The sequence below is a fragment of the Gorilla gorilla genome, chromosome 15 (assembly GCF_029281585.2).
Source record: "Gorilla gorilla gorilla isolate KB3781 chromosome 15, NHGRI_mGorGor1-v2.1_pri, whole genome shotgun sequence".
Taxonomy (NCBI): Eukaryota; Metazoa; Chordata; class Mammalia; order Primates; family Hominidae; genus Gorilla; species Gorilla gorilla.
In genome coordinates this window covers 121,389,101-121,408,962 of record NC_073239.2, presented here as the reverse complement: position 1 = coordinate 121,408,962, position 19,862 = coordinate 121,389,101, and the positions used below count along the sequence as shown (strand labels likewise).

At 46.4% G+C, this 19,862-nt stretch overlaps 1 long non-coding RNA gene across 1 annotated transcript; it reads right to left on the bottom strand.

Annotated features, from left to right (window-relative positions):
- Positions 1-5,475: 5,475 nt before the first annotated feature.
- On the bottom strand, positions 5,476-13,316 carry LOC134757205 (uncharacterized). Its single transcript, XR_010130897.1, has 4 exons — positions 13,110-13,316; positions 10,445-10,581; positions 6,459-6,516; positions 5,476-6,364 (listed from the first exon to the last, which is right to left on the bottom strand). It is a non-coding gene; the product is annotated as an uncharacterized lncRNA (long non-coding RNA).
- Between the last annotated feature and the right edge of the window lie 6,546 nt (positions 13,317-19,862).

The window sequence follows — 19,862 nt, the reverse complement described above, 5'->3', positions numbered from 1 at the left end:
GGGAAGGAGTGTGCTATAGTGATTGGAGCCCCAGGCCAGTCTCATGGCCCGACTCATCTTGGGAGGTCACAGCAATCGGTGATGTGGGTTCCTCCTCACTTCAGCGAGGGTCCACCATGCTGTGCAAGGAGCTCGTCCCAGCCAGAGCTCTGTCTCCAAGCCACAGGCTCTCCTATCCCCCTCCATGGCTTCCCAGGAGCAGAGGCTGTGTCTGGGGCTGCTCCCTCAATACTAAGGATGGGCTGAGTAATAAATCTCCCTTGGACCATGCCCAGGAACAAGGGGATTTGGTGACTGCGTGGGCTGGGGATGCCAGAGGCCAGAGGCAGCAGGGAGGGAGGAGGGGTGGGCGGGGAGGAGGGGGGGGTGGGGAGGAGGAGGGGGGGTGGGGAGGAGGAGGGGGGGCGGGGAGGAGGAGGGGGGGCGGGGAGGAGGAGGGGGGGCGGGGAGGAGAGGGGTAGGTGCTGCTGCTATGCCTGGCACAGTCACTGGCAGGTGCAGCAGACACCTGACAGAGATGGGGCTCAGATGGGTGTACCCAGGCAGAGCTTAGCAGTTACCGCCCAAGATTCCTGCCTCCTGGCCTTTTTTTTTTCTTCTTTTTAAGACGGAGTCTCACTCTGTCTCCCAGGCTGGAGTGCAGTGGCATGATCTCGGCTCGCTGCAACCTCTGCCTCCCAGGTCCAAGCTATTCTCCTGCCTCAGCCTCCCAAGTAGCTGGGGTTACAGGCGTGCACCACCACGCCTGGCTAACTTTTATATTTTTAGTAGGGACGGGGGTTCGTTATGTTGGCCTAGCTTTTTAATTAAACAGGAATCCACTTTCTGCTGTGAGGGGACTCTCCAGATGGAGTCACGGTCCCAGGTCAGGTCCCTGGGACTTATGACATGGAGGTCATGGGTTTAGCCTGGCCCAGTCAGGTGAGCCCATTACAAGCCGAGAGCAGAAAAGGAGGCAGAGAGAGTTGGAGAGTGAGGGGTGTGCGTGAGGCATCCTGAGAGGCCCAGGGCTCTAGAGGGGCCCCAACAGCCAGGAAACAGGGCCTCAGTCCCAACCCAGAGGCACCCAGTTCTGCCACCAGCTTGGATGCTCTTGGAATAATGCAGCAGCCAGCACCCGGATGTGAGACACGGGGCAGCGAGTCCAGCTAAGCAAACCTGCCCCCAGCCCAGGGAAACCGAGTTGACGAATGTGGTGCTGTCCAAGGCCTTGCCTTGTGGTGAGCTGTTACCCAGCAGCAGGAGACAAGAGCATTCGCCTTTGTCCTTTCTCCCACCCAGGCAAGGGCACACAAGTGACACACGTGCAGGTGCACACACACAAACGTGTGTACTTGTGTGCACATGCAACACACACAGATGCATACATGTGCACTCACACGTTCCGACATACACACAGGCCATGCATGCCTGTGCATACACATACATGCACTCACACACATGCACACATGCGTACAGACCCACATGTGCATACAGAAGCCCCCTACCCAAACTCTGAGCCGAAACACATGTGCCAACACACAGAGCCCCCATGCAGAGACCTCACACGCAAACCCACTCAGAAATAAACACTCAGGAACATCCTCGCCGCCAGGTGAGAACACTGAGGCCCAGGGCAGGTGACTCTGGGGCAGAGTCATGAAGGTTGGGGCAGTGGGGGCAGGGCCAGGCCCGGCACCTGCGTGAGGTCCTCTGCTCCGCCCCTTCCCAGGTCGTGTCCCTGATTCACCCTGGCCCAGAGTAGAGCTCAGCAACTGTAAATTGGTTCCTGGGGAGGGCCGGGGGTGTCTGGGGGGGCTTCATCTCCTATCATCCCCGCAGGTCCTGGTCACTTACTTGTCTGTGGCTGCAGGACGAGTGCCCTGACCACAGCCCCTGGGCACAGGAGAGGTCGTGGGCCCCATACGTGCCCTCTTCCCCACTAGGCTAAAGAGGCCCGGCTCACAGTCCTGGAAACACAGACCAAGACCCTCCCGGTGCTGCAGGGTGTCCTGCCCTGGGCAGGGTGAACTTCGGCCTCCGCCGTCCCCTGCACCAAGAGGCTTTTGTTCCGAAGGTGTCTGTGCTTTGGACGTGTGGCTCAGGGGCCTTGGGTGGCCCCCCCATGGTATGTTCTCAACGGTAGAATCTTATCTGGGAAATGGGTGTGGGAGGCGGTGCTAGGGAGGGCTCCTAGGGGATGCCCAGGGAGTGGGGGGCTCCAGCCTGCAGCTGGGAAAGACTGGGTGGGAAGCACTGCTGGGTGGGGGGTGGGGTTCAGGCAGGGGCAGGCAGCAGGGCAGGGTCCGGCAAGGGGTATTGGGGCAGGCGGGCTGGACCCAAGCTAAGGTACCCCAAGGGCTGAGCCAGTGGGGAACAGGCAGCGTGCCGCCCCCACCCTCGGAGTGGCCTTCCAGCGCCTCGCTCCAGTGAGGAGGAAAATGAGAGCCGGCACCTCCCTCTGCTCCACGTGCCCTGGGCGCTTCTCGTGGGGGAGGAGCACACCCAGCTGTGGCGCCCCCAGCTCCTCCCCTCCCTCCACCAGCTGTGGGTCAGAGAGAGTCAACCCACGTGCTCTGTAATCGCCTGCCTGGAGCTCTTCAGTCTTTAAACAGCACTTTCTGGAGCTGAGCTCCATCAGCAAACGCTCTCCATGTGGGGGCGGTGACTGTGACAGACAGAAGCCAAGTGGGACCCTGCGGTCCGGGGCGGCACAGCCCCACCTGGCCATTTGCCCATACTGTGCATCTGTGTGCCCAGCCTCCTCTCACCCAGGTGCCCTTCCAGGCTGGGCTCCAGGCTACAGCCCAGGGGGCTTCGTGGATGCCAGCTGCCCGTCCCTCCCCTGCCAAGAGCTTTCAGGGGCTCCCACGCCTGCCGCTGCAGACGCCTCCCCCGCCACCCATGCAGCCTCCCGTCTGTGGCCTCAGATGCCCCTCAGCTCCCGAGATGCTCCTGGAAGCACTAGGTCCTAGAGGAAGAGCCCTCAATCCGCCAGTTCCCCTCCTGCCCCCGCTGCCCGCCAGCATCTCTGCTCAGCCAGGACTTCCTTGAACCTCTCCTTCGGGTTGTCCTTTGGACCCCCCCAGCAGGATTCTTCCCCGAACCCCTCCTTCCATCCCACTGCCCTGGGCTTCTCTGCGCATGGCTTGGGGGGCCGGACTGTCTCCCTAGTGGGGATACATCCTGACCTGCCCCGCCAAACCTAAGTCACCCCTAGTTTTCTGGGGCTGAGGGCTTCTGGGGCTAGAACTGGGACAGTCCTGGGCAGCTAGGACAGCCTGTCAAGGAATGGGCAGGTCCAGGCTGCCCCGCCAAACTCTCTCCTGGATGGGAGCCTAGGATGGGCAGTCCAAGCCTGTCCTTGGGTGTCCGGGTGATGGCACCAGGCCACGCCTGGGGAGCAGGTGCAGTACCCAGCCAGCGGGACTGGCAGGAGAGCTGCCGGGCCCAGCTGGAGGGCAGCCTGGGGCCCAAGGAGCCTCCTGGGGGAGGTGACAGGTGACCCAGCCCATGAGTAGTGGGGTAACAGGGGCCTGGGGTTGGCAGTGTCAGGGAGGGACAAAGACAGGCCAGAGCAGCTTCTCTAAGGAGTGGGGGTTGAGGTCCTGGGGACTTTCTGGCAGGCTTCATGTTAACAGACTGGAAAGCAGAGGCCCTCCAAGGAGGCCCTTCACCTGCCGTGGGGAGAACAGGCAGCGGGAGGGGCCTGTCTCCATATTTCCACATGGGAGGATTCCCGCTTTATGGGCTGAGGAAGGAACTTGCTGGAGGGGGAAACCCACTTTCACCGCCCGGGCGCTGGGGAGGCGTCCCCCCAGCCGAGTGAGCTCCCAGCCACATCCTGACACACCTGGGCACCCTTCACCTGGCCCCCACACCAGCCCGTGCTCAGGCCCCACCAGCCTCCTCCCCAAACCTGCCGTAATCCCCGGCACCCACCCCAGGGAGTGACGCCATCCCCTCGCTGGGCCAGACCCTGGGGAGGGGCTCTGGGCAGGAGGGTCTGGCAGAGCCCTCAGCCTGCCCCTCCCAGGCCTCTGAGAACGCGGAGACAGAGACCAGCCATGAGATCTAAACGGGGGCGCCTCCCAGGACTCCTCTTGGCCTCTGCACTGGTTAACATCCCTGGGCCTTCACTGTAGGAATGGCCGGAGGGCTGGGGTCAGAGGGGCAGGGTTCCAGCCTAGAGGCCAGAGCATTCCCTGGGGTTCCCGAAAGCTGTAAACCAGGGTCAAAGCAGTCCTAGGTTTCTGCAGGTCCAGCCGGGGACTGAATGTGGAGAAAAATTCAGCCCCATTCTGAGACCCTCCCCCTTGCTCCCCCTCAGGGAGCTGTGCAGACCCCGGCTTAGGACCCGCCTCCTCGGCTGCTTGTGGGAGGGCAGGGCTGATGTGGGGGCTGCTGGGTCCATTCAGGGCCCTGCATCCCTTCAGGCAGAGGGACACACGTCCAGACAGACACACACCCACCATACCCCACACTGTCCAGCGCAGAGCCTCTTGACCCATGACACCCCAAATTCTGTATTTTGTGGGGTGAGATGATGTGGCTTTGCCAGTGAGATGCATGTAACTCAGTCCCACAACAGCTGAACAGCCCCCATCACAGTCACTGAGCTGCGTCCCGGGCTCAGATACCGCACACCCCACACCACAGAGCGGGGCGCTGGGTGCGCAGTCCGGCTCTGCTGCCCGGGAAGTGCGGCAGGCCCGCCGCTGGTCCCCACACCTCACCTCGCACCACACAAGGCAAGTTTGTCTCAGAATAGAGGCGGATCTTCCCATCTGCCTTTTAACAGACCTTCAGAGCTGGCAAGCCTGTCACTTGCTCAAGCCAAACACGGCGAGTTCATTCACTCCATAAAATTTTATGGAGTTCCTCACACGGTCCTTGAGCAGGGACTCAGAGGACACAGTCTCCAGCCCTCCCGCCCTGGCCCTCCTGGAAGCGAAGCCCTTCCTGCCTCCTTCTCACACGTGGGCCTTTCTGCTCCATCAGAGGCGCTGGCTTCCCGCTCCCACCAGCTATTAGCAGTTAGGTGATCTTACTAGGCTCTGATGAGCATCTTGACAGCACTACATCCTTGTTGCCCCAAAGAGCTGGAGGTTTCTCGACACTTTCCTAAGCATGGTTCTCTCCAAGAGGCCTGTTTCAATTCAAAATGGCAATGACACGGTCCCCCTGTCTGCAGAACAGCAGAGTGCCCCTGCCAGTCCTGTGCTGGGCTCCCTGAACTAATTAATCTTTTAATTTAGAGGCCACGGAGCTGACAGACATCACATAGAGTCAGAAGCCGACTCAGTCGCCGCGTCAGGGAGATGGAGAGGGAGAGCGAGCAGGGTGGCTGCGGTGGCTGGGACGGCCTGGGTGGTGCCAGGAGGGCAGGCTGGAATCCAGTGGGGAAACACCAGGTCCCACAGGAGCGAGGGGGATCAGGGAGGTGATGCTTATGAATTCCTGCAGCACACAAACGAGACACATTCATTTCTGCTTTCAACAAATAATCTTTATTGAGTGGAGTAAAATGTCTCAAAACCAGGACAGCTGCAGAGGCCGGAGCCACAAGCCTACTCTACGAAGGTACCCCCCACAATGCCCTAGAGTCTGGTGGGAGTGTGGGGAGGGGGCTACTCAGCCTAACCTGGGCTTAGGTAGCTCAGGACAAGGAGGAGCAGAAAGCAAGCTGGGATCCATGTGGGCCTGGCTCTGGGCAGCTCCTGGGCACCTGGGCCTGGCTTCCCCGGGGTGGTGTGGTACGGCATTTAAGGGGACCTCTGGGAGGGCAGCAGTCAGCCTTCACATCAGCAGGAACCCGTCATGCTGCAGCGGACCCAGGGAGACAGGCCAGTCTCTGGGACCTGGTCACAGCCACGAGCCACCCTGGCCAAGCCCTGCCTCCCCCAGGCCCTTGGTCCTCCCGGGCATCTCTGAGCTGGAGAGATACATGCTTTCCTCCATTTCACAGATAAGGAAAGAGAAATGAAGCGGGGGACAGGCCCCAGGGCCCCCGTCCATCCTGTGCACAGAGGCCCACCCACTACTCTCTTTCCATCTGGGGCCCCGGGGATGCTCTTCAGTATTTTCAGTGACCCTCCCCGCCTCCACCCCCAGGGAGCCTGGGGTAGCCCAGCATCCAGCATCTTGAGAACAGGCACGTCACCTCCCTTCACCCAAGGGCACCAGGTCCGGATTCAGGGACCATAGGTTGCTTAGAGAAACATTGGCTACGGAGCTGCCCTCTGGCCAGGCAGATGCCTGTGGGTGCCCGGAGTGCACCAGGTGCTCAGAGACCAGGGAGGCCGGCAGAGTCTGACTCTTCACCAACACCCCTCCCCACCAGGCTGCGTTGGGGGCTCCAGCCCCACAGGTGCTCCGTGGCAGCCTGGCGGGATGATTCAAGCACATTAAATTTATCATGCACTTTGTTTCTATTATTATTGCATTGTAATATACAGTGAAATAATTATGCAACTCACCATAATGTAGAATTAGTGGGAGCCCTGAGTTTGTTTTTCTGCAACTGGATGGTTCCATCTGGGGGTGATGGGAGACAGTGACAGATCATCAGGTATTAGATTCTCATAAGGAGCATGCAACCTGGAGGCTTCGCATACACAGTTCATAACAGGGTGTGTGCTTCTATGAGACTCTAATGCCACTGCTCACCTAACAGGAGGCGGAGCTCAGGCTGTAAGGCTTGCTCATCCACCACGCACCTCCTGCTGTGTGGCCTGGTTCCTAACAGGCCACGGACTGGTACTGGTCCATGGCCTGGGGATTGGGGACCCCTGTTGTATAGTATCTGGACTGTTATCTTCTGAAGTGTGTTGCTATTTGTTCTTGAAAGCCACAACTTTGCTAGACATAAACTTCATAACATAACATCAACATAAATTTGAAGTTTTGCTAGACATAAACTTCAAACCATGTTTCTCCTTTGGTCGACCTCTGCTGAACTATCTGCTGGATTATTCCAGCCTTTCAGCAGTAGCTTTGTGCTGGGCTTCCTGAGGCTTCCTTTGTGCCCGTGCAGTGCAGCTGTCAGCCAAAAATTTGAGCAGCATTTGTGTGCAGATCTGGGGGATTCTCTCTCTCTGGCTCTCTCCTTTCTGGGATTTTTCTTCTATTTCTAGCTGGCCTGGAAGTTCCAAACACTGTTCTCTCACCCCTTAAGCCAGTAAGTTTGCAACTTTTTGTTTAAGTTTTAGTTGCTATACGTCATAAAAATTGGGGATTTTTCTGCAGCAAAAGGTCGTAGAAACATGAACTCAATCAATGCAGTTCTTTTCTTTCAACTGTAATGCTTTTCTTTCTGTAATGCTTGCTCATCCACCACGCACCTCCTGCTGTGTGGCCTGGTTCCTAACAGGCCGCAGACTGGTACTGGTCCATGGCCTGGGGATTGGGGACCTCTGTTGTTTAGTATCTGGACTCTTATCTTTTTCTGTTTCTGTTTGCTTTTGGCTATTCTCTGGTGTCTTCACATAGATTTTTAAAATATTTTGTCTAAGTTTATATTTGTGATTTGTAAAAATGTTGGTCTGATATGTACCTTCTGATGTTTTGCAATGTATATGTTATTTAACCTGAAAGATAAAAATAAGAATATCTTAATCTTGTATTTCTGTGATTATAATATGAACACTTTTTAATAATTTTTGGTGATTTGTATTCCTTCATTTATGAGTTGACCTTTGCCAATTTTATGTGGGATAATAATGCTTTTGTTGATGATTTTAAAGAGATCTCTCTTTGTTCATGATATTCATTGCATAAATTTTCACCATTTATTTGCTTTTCAAATCTGTTGCTTATGATTTTGATACACGGAACAGGTAGTTATGTAGACAATGCTTTTATGCATGTAAGAGACTTTACTATTTACTAAATGTTTTATCAGAAATGTATTTTTAAATTTTCTGAATAATATTTCAACATTTATTCAGGTTCTATTTTGAGGCCTATTGGTATTTTGTATTATAAATAAAATAATACAATGTGTTATATTAAACCATTCTTCCTTTCCCATGTTAAACCTTCATAGATTGTTGATTAAACACACAGCTGAATTTTACTTGCTTATATTTCACTTTTGATTTTGCATGCAGTTTTATATTCTATAGCAGACTTTCCCAAAGGATGTACCCCAGATCACCACTCCCAAGAGATGCTTCCAGGTAGAAATGGTTTTTTGCTTGGACGAGTAAAATTGGGAAACACTGCAGGCTGTATTCCTGCCCTTCTTAAGAACCACAATGCACATTTGCATATCAAAGGCTCTGAGAAGTTCTGCTTTAAAGATTCTATTGACTTTGTTTAATTCTTTGGTAAATCTTATGAGATAGTGGAAACTTCTTTTAATGTAATGGCTATTTCTTGTAGACTGAAGAACAGATGGTGGATTATATTTGTCAGATTTTGGTTTCAGGGTTACTCTACTTTTATAAAATTACTTTTCCAAATTTACACATTTCTAAAACTGATACATACTTTTGGAATTAATTATGCCTTAAAATTTCACAACATCTCACCAACAAGAACGCCTGAGTCTGGTACCTCTTTTGGATGTAATTCCTTTCTATTTAAACATTTTTCCAAGAATAATTCTTTATTCATGTTGCTCAGTTCTTTTAATGTTAACTTTGATCATGTATTTATTTCCATTCAGATTTATCAGCATATAACCATGCAAATAATGCCTTGTTCATTTTTAAAATTGCATGCACATTTACTGTCTTTATTATGAGATTTTAAATGTTCCTTAATTGCTATTTCTTATGCTTCCCCCTTTGTAGTAACTATTAATAGATTAGCCAGAGTTGAGTCTGTCGCGTTAGATTTTTAAAAGACTTAACTTTTTAATTTACTTATCTCTTAGCTCTTAATGTACTTACTAATCCTCATTTTTCCCTTTTCTAATTCAATAATTTCTGCTGTCATCTGCTATTTTGTTCTTCCTTGGAACTGCTTAAAAAACTCATTGACTTGAAAGTTTTGATTTTTTTTTGTGCTAATGAAAGTATTTAAAGATGTGACTTCATCTTTGAGGACAGCTTTGTTGAAACCCATTTGTTCTTAACAATTTCATTATTTCTCTGCTATTCTAGAGTTTGAAAAATATTTTTTCATTTTCTATGAATGTTTACAGGAGTACCTTTAAATTACCAGTTGGTAAGTGTTTTTTATTCAGACTTATTAATAATTTCTAGTTCTAGTGGTTCAAGGTAAAGTAGTTTTGTTTGTACAATTTTAACTTTTTGAATATATTGAAGTTGTATGTGTATATGTATGCATTTTCTTGCTAGGAAATGTCCTGTTGGAAATCTTTCACTTACTATTTGAAATATTATTTTTAATTACTCAAGTAATCATGATTATATTGTCATTGTAATAAAACACAAACAAAAATAAACCTAAAATAACTTTGACCTCCACCCCTAATTTTAGTCTGCTTTCCCCAAAAAATCACTATTACAGTTTGTTATAGCCCATTGGGCTACTATAACAAAATACCTTAGACTGGGTAATTTATAAACAACAGAAATGTATTGCTCATGGTTCTGGAGGCTGAGAAGTCCAAGATCAAGGTGTTGGCAGATTTTCATTGTCTGGTGAGGCCTTGCTCTTCCTATCAGATGGCATTTTCTCTGTGTCCTCACTTGGTGGAAGGGGCCATGGAGCTCACTCAAGCCTCTTTTATAAGGGCATTAATCCCATTCATAAAGGCGGAGCTCCCTTGACTTAATCACTTTCTAAAGGTCTCACCCCTTAATACTGTCACGTTGGGTATTAGATTCCAACATATGAATTTGGGGGGATGTCAACATTAAAACCATAGCACAGTTGTGCTTTCTTTAGGGCACTTTTCTATGTGTTCGCATATAAATATATAACCTACAAAAATCTATAGCTTGACTCATATATGTCTAAACAATTATATGTATTGTCCTGCAGCCTGGTTTTGTTGCTGTCAACATAGCTTGCATATTTGCCTTTTGCCAGTTTATTTAAATCTACTTTATTCTTTAAAAGTTCTACCTAGTGTTTCACAATATTAATAGATAGTAATTGATTTAATCATTTCCCTGTTGATGGACGTTTGGGCTGTTCCCAATTTTTCTCTACTGTAAACAGCATTGCAATGAACATCCTCATACATGCTTCCACATGCACATGTGCTACGTTTTTCAGGTAAACTTTTTTGAAATATACCATACAAATGAAAATGTGCACAAATCATACTGTTGCAACTCAAAGAAGTGCCACAAAGTAAACATATCTGTGAAAGCAGTATTCACATCAAGTCACAGAATACTGCTAGCCTCCTCCAGAGACCCCTCCTGTATCTCCTTCTGCTCACCGTGTCTCCTCCCAAGAGCGACTGTAATCCTGACGTCTAATAGCACATGTTACACTATGTTTGCCTGGTTCAAGCTTTAAAGAATGGAATCATTCAATATACCTTCTTTCCTATCTGGTCCTTTCACTCAATAGTTTGCTTGTAAGGTCCATACGTGCTGTCGTGTGTAGTTGTGGCTCACCACTCTCATTGACACCCAGCATCCACCATGTGAGCATTCCATCAATTATTTGCCCATTCTACGGTTTGGGGGAGGGGTGGCATTTTAATGTCCAGTTTTGGGTTGTTATAAATAGTGCTTCTATGGTCATTCTTGTTTATACTTTTGGTAAAAAATATTTACCCATTTCTGTGGGTCTATACCTAGAAGTGTAAGTGCTGCATCAAGTGTTCACAGACTTTGTCAAGTATTTCCCCAAAGTTTTGTACCACTTTACACGCCGACCAGCAGTGTGTGGGAGTTCCGGTTGCATCACAGCCTTGTCAAAATGTGGTTTTTCATCTTTCCATTTCAGTCATTCTGGTGGGTGTAATGCTACCTAATACTGGTTTTCCCTTACATTTCCCTACCAACCAGTGGCATTGAGCATTTTTCATATATTTATTGGCCATTTGAATATCCTCTTTTCTGAAATGTCTATTTAAATCTTTGGCTGATATTCCTATTGGTTTATCTGTCCTTCTTTTAATGATCTAGAGGGGTTTTAACACACTCTGGGCATAAGTCGTTTGTCAGATACATGTTGCAAATAGCATCTCCCATTCTGTGGTTTGCTTCTTCCCTCTCTTAATTATGTCTCTTGGTGAGCAGGAATTTTTAAAGTTTAATATCACCACCAGGCCTGCCTTATAAGAGCTCCTGAAGGAAGCACTAAACATGGAAAGGAACAACCAGTACCAGCCACTGCAAAAACATGCCAAATTTTAAAGACCACTGATGCTAGGGAGAAACTGCATCAACTAATGAGCAAAATAACCAGCTAACATCACAATGACAGGGTGAAATTCACACATAACAATATTAACCTTAAATGTAAATGGGCCAAATGCTCCAATTAAAAGACACAGACTGGCAAATTGGATAAAGATTCAAAACCCACCAGTGTGCTGTATTCAGGAGACCCATCTCATGTGCAGAGACACACATAGGCTCAAAATAAAGGGATGGAGGAAGATCTACCAAGCAAATGGAAAACAAAAAAAAGCAGGGGTTGCAATCCTAGTCTCTGATAAAACAGACTTTAAACCAACAAAGATCAAAAGAGACAAAGAAGGCCATTACATAATGGTAAAGGGATCAATTCAGCAAGAAGCGCTAACTCTCCTAAATATATATGCACCCAATACAGGAGCACCCAGATTCATAAAGCAAGTCCTTAGAGACCTACAAAGAGACTTGGACTCCCACACAATGATAATGGGAGACTTTAACACCCCACTGTCAACAATAGACAGATCAACGAGACAGAAAGTTAACAAGGATATCCAGGAATTGAACTCAGCTCTGCACCAAGCGGACCTAACAGACATCTACAGAACTCTCCACCCCAAATCAACAGAATATACATTCTTCTCAGCACTGCATCGCACTTATTCCAAAATTGAACACATAGTTGGAAGTAAAGCACTCCTCAGCAAATGTAAAAGAACAGAAATTATAACAAACTGTCTCTCAGACCACAGTGCAATCAAACTAGAACTCAGGATTAAGAAACTCACTCAAAACGGCTCAACTACATGGAAACTGAACAACCTGCTCCTGAATGACTACTGGGTACATAACGAAATGAATGCAGAAATAAAGATGGTCTTTGAAACCAATGAGAATGAAGACACGACATACCAGAATCTCTGGGACACATTTAAAGCAGTGTGTAGAGGGAAATCTATAGCACTAAATGCCCATAAGAGAAAGCAGGAAAGATCTAAAACTGACACCCTAACATCACAATGAAAAGAACTAGAGAAGCAAGAGCAAACACATTCAAAAGCTAGCAGAAGGCAAGAAATAACTAAGATCAGAGCAGAACTGAAGGAGATAGAGACACAAAAAAACCTTCAAAAAATCAGTGAATCCAGGAGCTGGTTTTTTTGAAAAGATCAACAAAATTGATAGACTGCTAGCAAGACTAATAAAGAAGAAAAGAGAGAAGAATCAGATAGATGCAATAAAAAATGATAAAGGGGTTATCACCACTGAGCCCACAGAAATACAAACTGCCATCAGAGAATACTGTAAACACTTCTACGAAAATAAACTAGAAAATCTAGAAGAAATGGATAAATTCCTCGACACATACACCCTCCCAAGACTAAACCAGGAAGAAGCTGAATCCCTAAATAGACCAATAACAGGCTCTGAAATTGAAGCAATAATTAATAGCCTACCACCCAAAAAATGTCCAAGACCAGACGGATTCACAGCCGAATTCTATCAGAGGTACAAGGAGGAGCTGGTACCATTCCTTCTGAAACTATTCCAATCAATAGAAAAAAAGGGAATCGAGGTCGGAGGAGCCAAGATGGCCGAATAGGAACAGCTCCGGTCTACAGCTCCCAGTGTGAGCGACGCAGAAGACGGGTGATTTCTGCATTTCCATCTGAGGTACCGGGTTCATCTCACTAGGGAGTGCCAGACAGTGGGCGCAGGTCAGTGGGTGCGCGCACCGTGCGCGAGCCGAAGCAGGGCGAGGCATTGCCTCACCTGGGAAGCGCAAGGGGTCAGGGAGTTCCCTTTCCCAGTCAAAGAAAGGGGTAACGGACGCACCTGGAAAATCGGGTCACTCCTACCCGAATATTGCGCTTTTCAGACCGGCTTAAAAAACGGCGCACCACGAGACTATATCCCACACCTGGCTCGGAGGGTCCTACGCCCACGGAATCTCACTGATTGCTAGCGCAGCAGTCTGAGATCAAACTGCAAGGCGGCAGCGAGGCTGGGGGAGGGGCGCCCGCCATTGCCCAGGCTTGCTTAAGTAAACAAAGCAGCCGGGAAGCTCGAACTGGGTGGAGCCCACCACAGCTCAAGGAGGCTTGCCTGCCTCTGTAGGCTCCACCTCTGGGGGCAGGGCACAGACAAACAAAAAGACAGCAGTAACCTCTGCAGACTTAAATGTCCCTGTCTGACAGCTTTGAAGAGAGCAGTGGTTCTCCCAGCACGCAGCTGGAGATCTGAGAACGGGCAGACTGCCTCCTCAAGTGGGTGCCTGACCCCTGACCCCCGAGCAGCCTAACTGGGAGGCACCCCCCAGCAGGGGCACACTGACACCTCACACGGCAGGGTATTCCAACAGACCTGCAGCTGAGGGTCCTGTCTGTTAGAAGGAAAACTAACAAACAGAAAGGACATCCACACCGAAAACCCATCTGTACATCACCATCATCAAAGACCAAAAGTAGATAAAACCACAAAGATGGGGAAAAAACAGAACAGAAAAACTGGAAACTCTAAAACGCAGAGCACCTCTCCTCCTCCAAAGGAACGCAGTTCCTCACCAGCAACGGAACAAAGCTGGATGGAGAATGATTGTGACGAGCTGAGAGAAGAAGGCTTCAGACGATCAAATTACTCTGAGCTACGGGAGGACATTCAAACCAAAGGCAAAGAAGTTGAAAACTTTGAAAAAAATTTAGAAGAATGTATAACTAGAATAACCAATACAGAGAAGTGCTTAAAGGAGCTGATGGAGCTGAAAACCAAGGCTCGAGAACTACGTGAAGAATGCAGAAGCCTCAGGAGCCGATGCGATCAACTGGAAGAAAGGGTATCAGCAATGGAAGATGAAATGAATGAAATGAAGCGAGAAGGGAAGTCTAGAGAAAAAAGAATAAAAAGAAATGAGCAAAGCCTCCAAGAAATATGGGACTATGTGAAAAGACCAAATCTACGTCTGATTGGTGTACCTGAAAGTGATGTGGAGAATGGAACCAAGTTGGAAAACACTCTGCAGGATATTATCCAGGAGAACTTCCCCAATCTAGCAAGGCAGGCCAACATTCAGATTCAGGAAATACAGAGAACACCACAAAGATACTCCTCAAGAAGAGCAACTCCAAGACACATAATTGTCAGATTCACCAAAGTTGAAATGAAGGAAAAAATGTTAAGGGCAGCCAGAGAGAAAGGTCGGGTTACCCTCAAAGGGAAGCCCATCAGACTAACAGCGGATTTCTCGGCAGAAACCCTACAAGCCAGAAGAGAGTGGGGGCCAATATTCAACATTCTTAAAGAAAAGAATTTTCAACCCAGAATTTCATATCCAGCCAAACTAAGCTTCATAAGTGAAGGAGGAATAAAATACTTTACAGACAAGCAAATGCTGAGAGATTTTGTCACCACCAGGCCTGCCCTAAAAGAGCTCCTGAAGGAAGCGCTAAACATGGAAAGGAACAACCGGTACCAGCCGCTGCAAAATCATGCCAAAATGTAAAGACCATTGAGACTAGGAAGAAACTGCATCAACTAATGAGCAAAATCACCAGCTAACATCATAATGACAGGATCAAATTCACACATAACAATATTAACTTTAAATGTAAATGGACTAAATTCTCCAATTAAAAGACACAGACTGGCAAGTTGGATAAAGAGTCAAGACCCATCAGTGTGCTGTATTCAGGAAACCCATCTCATGTGCAGAGACACACATAGGCTCAAAATAAAAGGATGGAGGAAGATCTACCAAGCAAATGGAAAACAAAAAAAGGTAGGGGTTGCAATCCTAGTCTCTGATAAAACAGACTTTAAACCAACAAAGATCAAAAGAGACAAAGAAGGCCATTACATAATGGTAAAGGGATCAATTCAACAAGAGGAGCTAACTATCCTAAATATATATGCACCCAATACAGGAGCACCCAGATTCATAAAGCAAGTCCTGAGTGACCTACAAAGAGACTTAGACTCCCACACATTAATAATGGGAGACTTTAACACCCCACTGTCAACATTAGACAGATCAACGAGACAGAAAGTCAACAAGGATACCCAGGAATTGAACTCAGCTCTGCACCAAGCGGACCTAATAGACATCTACAGAACTCTCCACCCCAAATCAACAGAATATACATTTTTTTCAGCACCACACCACACCTATTCCAAAATTGACCACATAGTTGGAAGTAAAGCTCTCCTCAGCAAATGTAAAAGAACAGAAATTATAACAAACTATCTCTCAGACCACAGTGCAATCAAACTAGAACTCAGGATTAAAAATCTCACTCAAAGCCACTCAACTACATGGAAACTGAACAACCTGCTCCTGAATGACTACTGGGTACATAACGAAATGAAGGCAGAAATAAAGATGTTCTTTGAAGCCAACGAGAACAAAGACACAACATACCAGAATCTCTGGGATGCATTCAAAGCAGTGTGTAGAGGGAAATTTATAGCACTAAATGCCCACAAGAGAAAGCAGGAAAGATCCAAAATTGACACCCTAACATCACAATTAAAAGAACTAGAAAAGCAAGAGCAAACACATTCAAAAGCTAGCAGAAGGCAAGAAATAACTAAAATCAGAGCAGAACTGAAGGAAATAGAGACACAAAAAACCCTTCAAAAAATCAATGAATCCAGGAGCTGGTTTTTTGAAAGGATCAACAAAATTGATAGACCGCTAGCAAGACTAATAAAGAAAAAAAGAGAGAAGAATCAAATAGACACAATAAAAAATGATAAAGGGGATATCACCACCGATCCCACAGAAATACAAACTACCATCAGAGAATACTACAAACACCTCTACGCAAATAAACTAGAAAATCTAGAAGAAATGGATACATTCCTTGACACATACACTCTCCCAAGACTAAACCAGGAAGAAGTTGAATCTCTGAATAGACCAATAACAGGAGCTGAAATTGTGGCAATAATCAATAGTTTACCAACCAAAAAGAGTCCAGGACCAGATGGATTCACAGCCGAATTCTACCAGAGGTATAAGGAGGAACTGGTACCATTCCTTCTGAAACTATTCCAATCAATAGAAAAAGAGGGAATCCTCCCTAACTCATTTTATGAGGCCAGCATCATTCTGATACCAAAGCCGGGCAGAGACACAACCAAAAAAGAGAATTTTAGACCAATATCCTTGATGAACATTGATGCAAAAATCCTCAATAAAATACTGGCAAAACGAATCCAGCAGCACATCAAAAAGCTTATCCACCATGATCAAGTGGGCTTCATCCCTGGGATGCAAGGCTGGTTCAATATACGCAAATCAATAAATGTAATCCAGCATATAAACAGAGCCAAAGACAAAAACCACATGATTATCTCAATAGATGCAGAAAAAGCCTTTGACAAAATTCAACAACCCTTCATGCTAAAAACTCTCAATAAATTAGGTATTGATGGGACGTATTTCAAAATAATAAGAGCTATCTATGACAAACCCACAGCCAATATCATACTGAATGGGCAAAAACTGGAAGTATTCCCTTTGAAAACTGGCACAAGACAGGGATGCCCTCTGTCACCACTCCTATTCAACATAGTGTTGGAAGTTCTGGCCAGGGCAATTAGGCAGGAGAAGGAAATAAAGGGTATTCAATTAGGAAAAGAGGAAGTCAAATTGTCCCTGTTTGCAGACGACATGATTGTTTATCTAGAAAACCCCATTGTCTCAGCCCAAAATCTCCTTAAGCTGATAAGCAACTTCAGCAAAGTCTCAGGATACAAAATCAATGTACAAAAATCACAAGCATTCTTATACACCAACAACAGACAAACAGAGAGCCAAATCATGAGTGAACTCCCATTCACAATTGCTTCAAAGAGAATAAAATACCTAGGAATCCAACTTACAAGGGATGTGAAGGACCTCTTCAAGGAGAACTACAAACCACTGCTCAAGGAAATAAAAGAGGATACAAACAATTGGAAGAACATTCCATGCTCATGGGTAGGAAGAATCAATATCGTGAAAATGGCCATACTGCCCAAGGTCATTTACAGATTCAATGCCATCCCCATCAAGCTACCAATGACTTTCTTCACAGAATTGGAAAAAACTACTTTAAAGTTCATATGGAACCAAAAAAGAGCCCGCATCGCCAAGTCAATCCTAAGCCAAAAGAACAAAGCTGGAGGCATCACACTACCTGACTTCAAACTATACTACAAGGCTACAGTAACCAAAACAGCATGGTACTGGTACCAAAACAGAGATATAGATCAATGGAACAGAACAGAGCCCTCAGAAATAACGCCGCATACCTACAACTATCTGATCTTTGACAAACCTGAGAAAAACATGCAATGGGGAAAGGATTCCCTATTTAATAAATGGTGCTGGGAAAACTGGCTAGCCATATGTAGAAAGCTGAAACTGGATCCCTTCCTTACACCTTATACAAAAATCAATTCAAGATGGATTAAAGATTTAAACGTTAGACCTAAAAGCATAAAAACCGTAGAAGAAAACCTAGGCATTACCATTCAGGACATAGGCGTGGGCAAGGTCTTCATGTCCAAAACACCAAAAGCAATGGCAACAAAAGACAAAATTGACAAATGGGATCTAATTAAACTAAAGAGCTTCTGCACAGCAAAAGAAACTACCATCAGAGTGAACAGGCAACCTACAACATGGGAGAAAATTTTCGCAACCTACTCATCTGACAAAGGGCTAATATCCAGAATCTACAATGAACTCAAACAAATTTACAAGAAAAAAACAAACAACCCCATCAAAAAGTGGGCGAAGGACATGAACAGACACTTCACAAAAGAAGACATTTATGCAGCCAAAAAACACATGAAAAAATGCTCATCATCACTGGCCATCAGAGAAATGCAAATCAAAACCACTATGAGATATCATCTCACACCAGTTAGAATGGCAATCATTAAAAAGTCAGGAAACAACAGGTGCTGGAGAGGATGTGGAGAAATAGGAACACTTTTACACTGTTGGTGGGACTGTAAACTAGTTCAACCATTGTGGAAGTCGGTGTGGCGATTCCTCAGGGATCTAGAACTAGAAATACCATTTGACCCAGCCATCCCATTACTGGGTATATACCCAAAGGACTATAAATCATGCTGCTATAAAGACACATGCACACGTATGTTTATTGCGGCATTATTCACAATAGCAAAGACTTGGAACCAACCCAAATGTCCAACAATGATAGACTGGATTAAGAAAATGTGGCACATATACACCATGGAATACTATGCAGCCATAAAAAATGATGAGTTCATGTCCTTTGTAGGGACATGGATGAAACTGGAAACCATCATTCTCAGTAAACTATCACAAGAACAAAAAACCAAACACCGCATATTCTCACTCATAGGTGGGAATTGAACAATGAGATCACATGGACACAGGAAGGGGAATATCACACTCTGGGGACTGTTGTGGGGTGGGGGGAGGGGGGAGGGATAGCATTGGGAGATATACCTAATGCTAGATGACGAGTTAGTGGGTGCAGCACACCAGAATGGCACATGTATACATATGTAACTAACCTGCACAATGTGCACATGTACCCTAAAACTTAAAGTATAATAAAAAAAATTAAAAAAAAAAAAAAAAAAGAAAAAAAGGGAATCCTCCCTAACTCATTTTATGAGGCCAGCATCATCCTGATACCAAAGCCTGGCAGAGACACAACCAAAAAAAGAGAATTTTAGACCAATATCCCTGATGAACATCGATGCAAAAATCCTCAATAAAATACTGGCAAACCGAATCCAGCAGCACATCAGAAAGCTTATCCACCATGATCAAGTGGGCTTCATCCCTGGGATGCAAGGCTGGTTCAACATACACAAACCAATAAATATAATCCATCATATAAACAGAACCAAAGACAAAAACCACATGATTATCTCAATAGATGCAGAAAAGGCCTTTGAGAAAATTCAACAGCCCTTCATACTAAAAACTCTCAATAAATTAGGTATCGATGGGACGTATCTCAAAATAATAAGAGCTATTTATGACAAACCCACAGCCAATATCATACTGAATGGGCAAAAATGGGAAGCATTGCCTTTGAAAACTGGCACAAGACAGGGATGCCCTCTCTCACCACTCCTATTCAACATAGTGTTGGAAGTTCTGGCCAGGGCAATCAGGCAGGAGAAAGAAATAAAGGGTATTCAGTTAGGAAAAGAGGAAGTCAAATTGTCCCTGTTTGCAGATGACATGATTGTATATTTAGAAAACCCCATCATCTCAGCCCAAAATCTCCTTAAGCTGATAAGCAAATTCAGCAAAGTCTCAGGATACAAAATCAATGTGCAAAATTCATTAGCATTCCTATACACCAATAACAGACAAACAGAGAGCCAAATCATGAGAGAACTCCCATTCACAATTGCTTCAAAGAGAATAAAATACATAGGAATCCAACTTACAAGGGATGTGAAGGACCTTTTCAAGGAGAACTACAAACCACTGCTCAATGAAATAAAAGAGGACACAAACAAATGGAAGAACATTCCATGCTCATGGATAGGAGGAATCAATATCGTGAAAATGGCCATACTGCCCAAGGT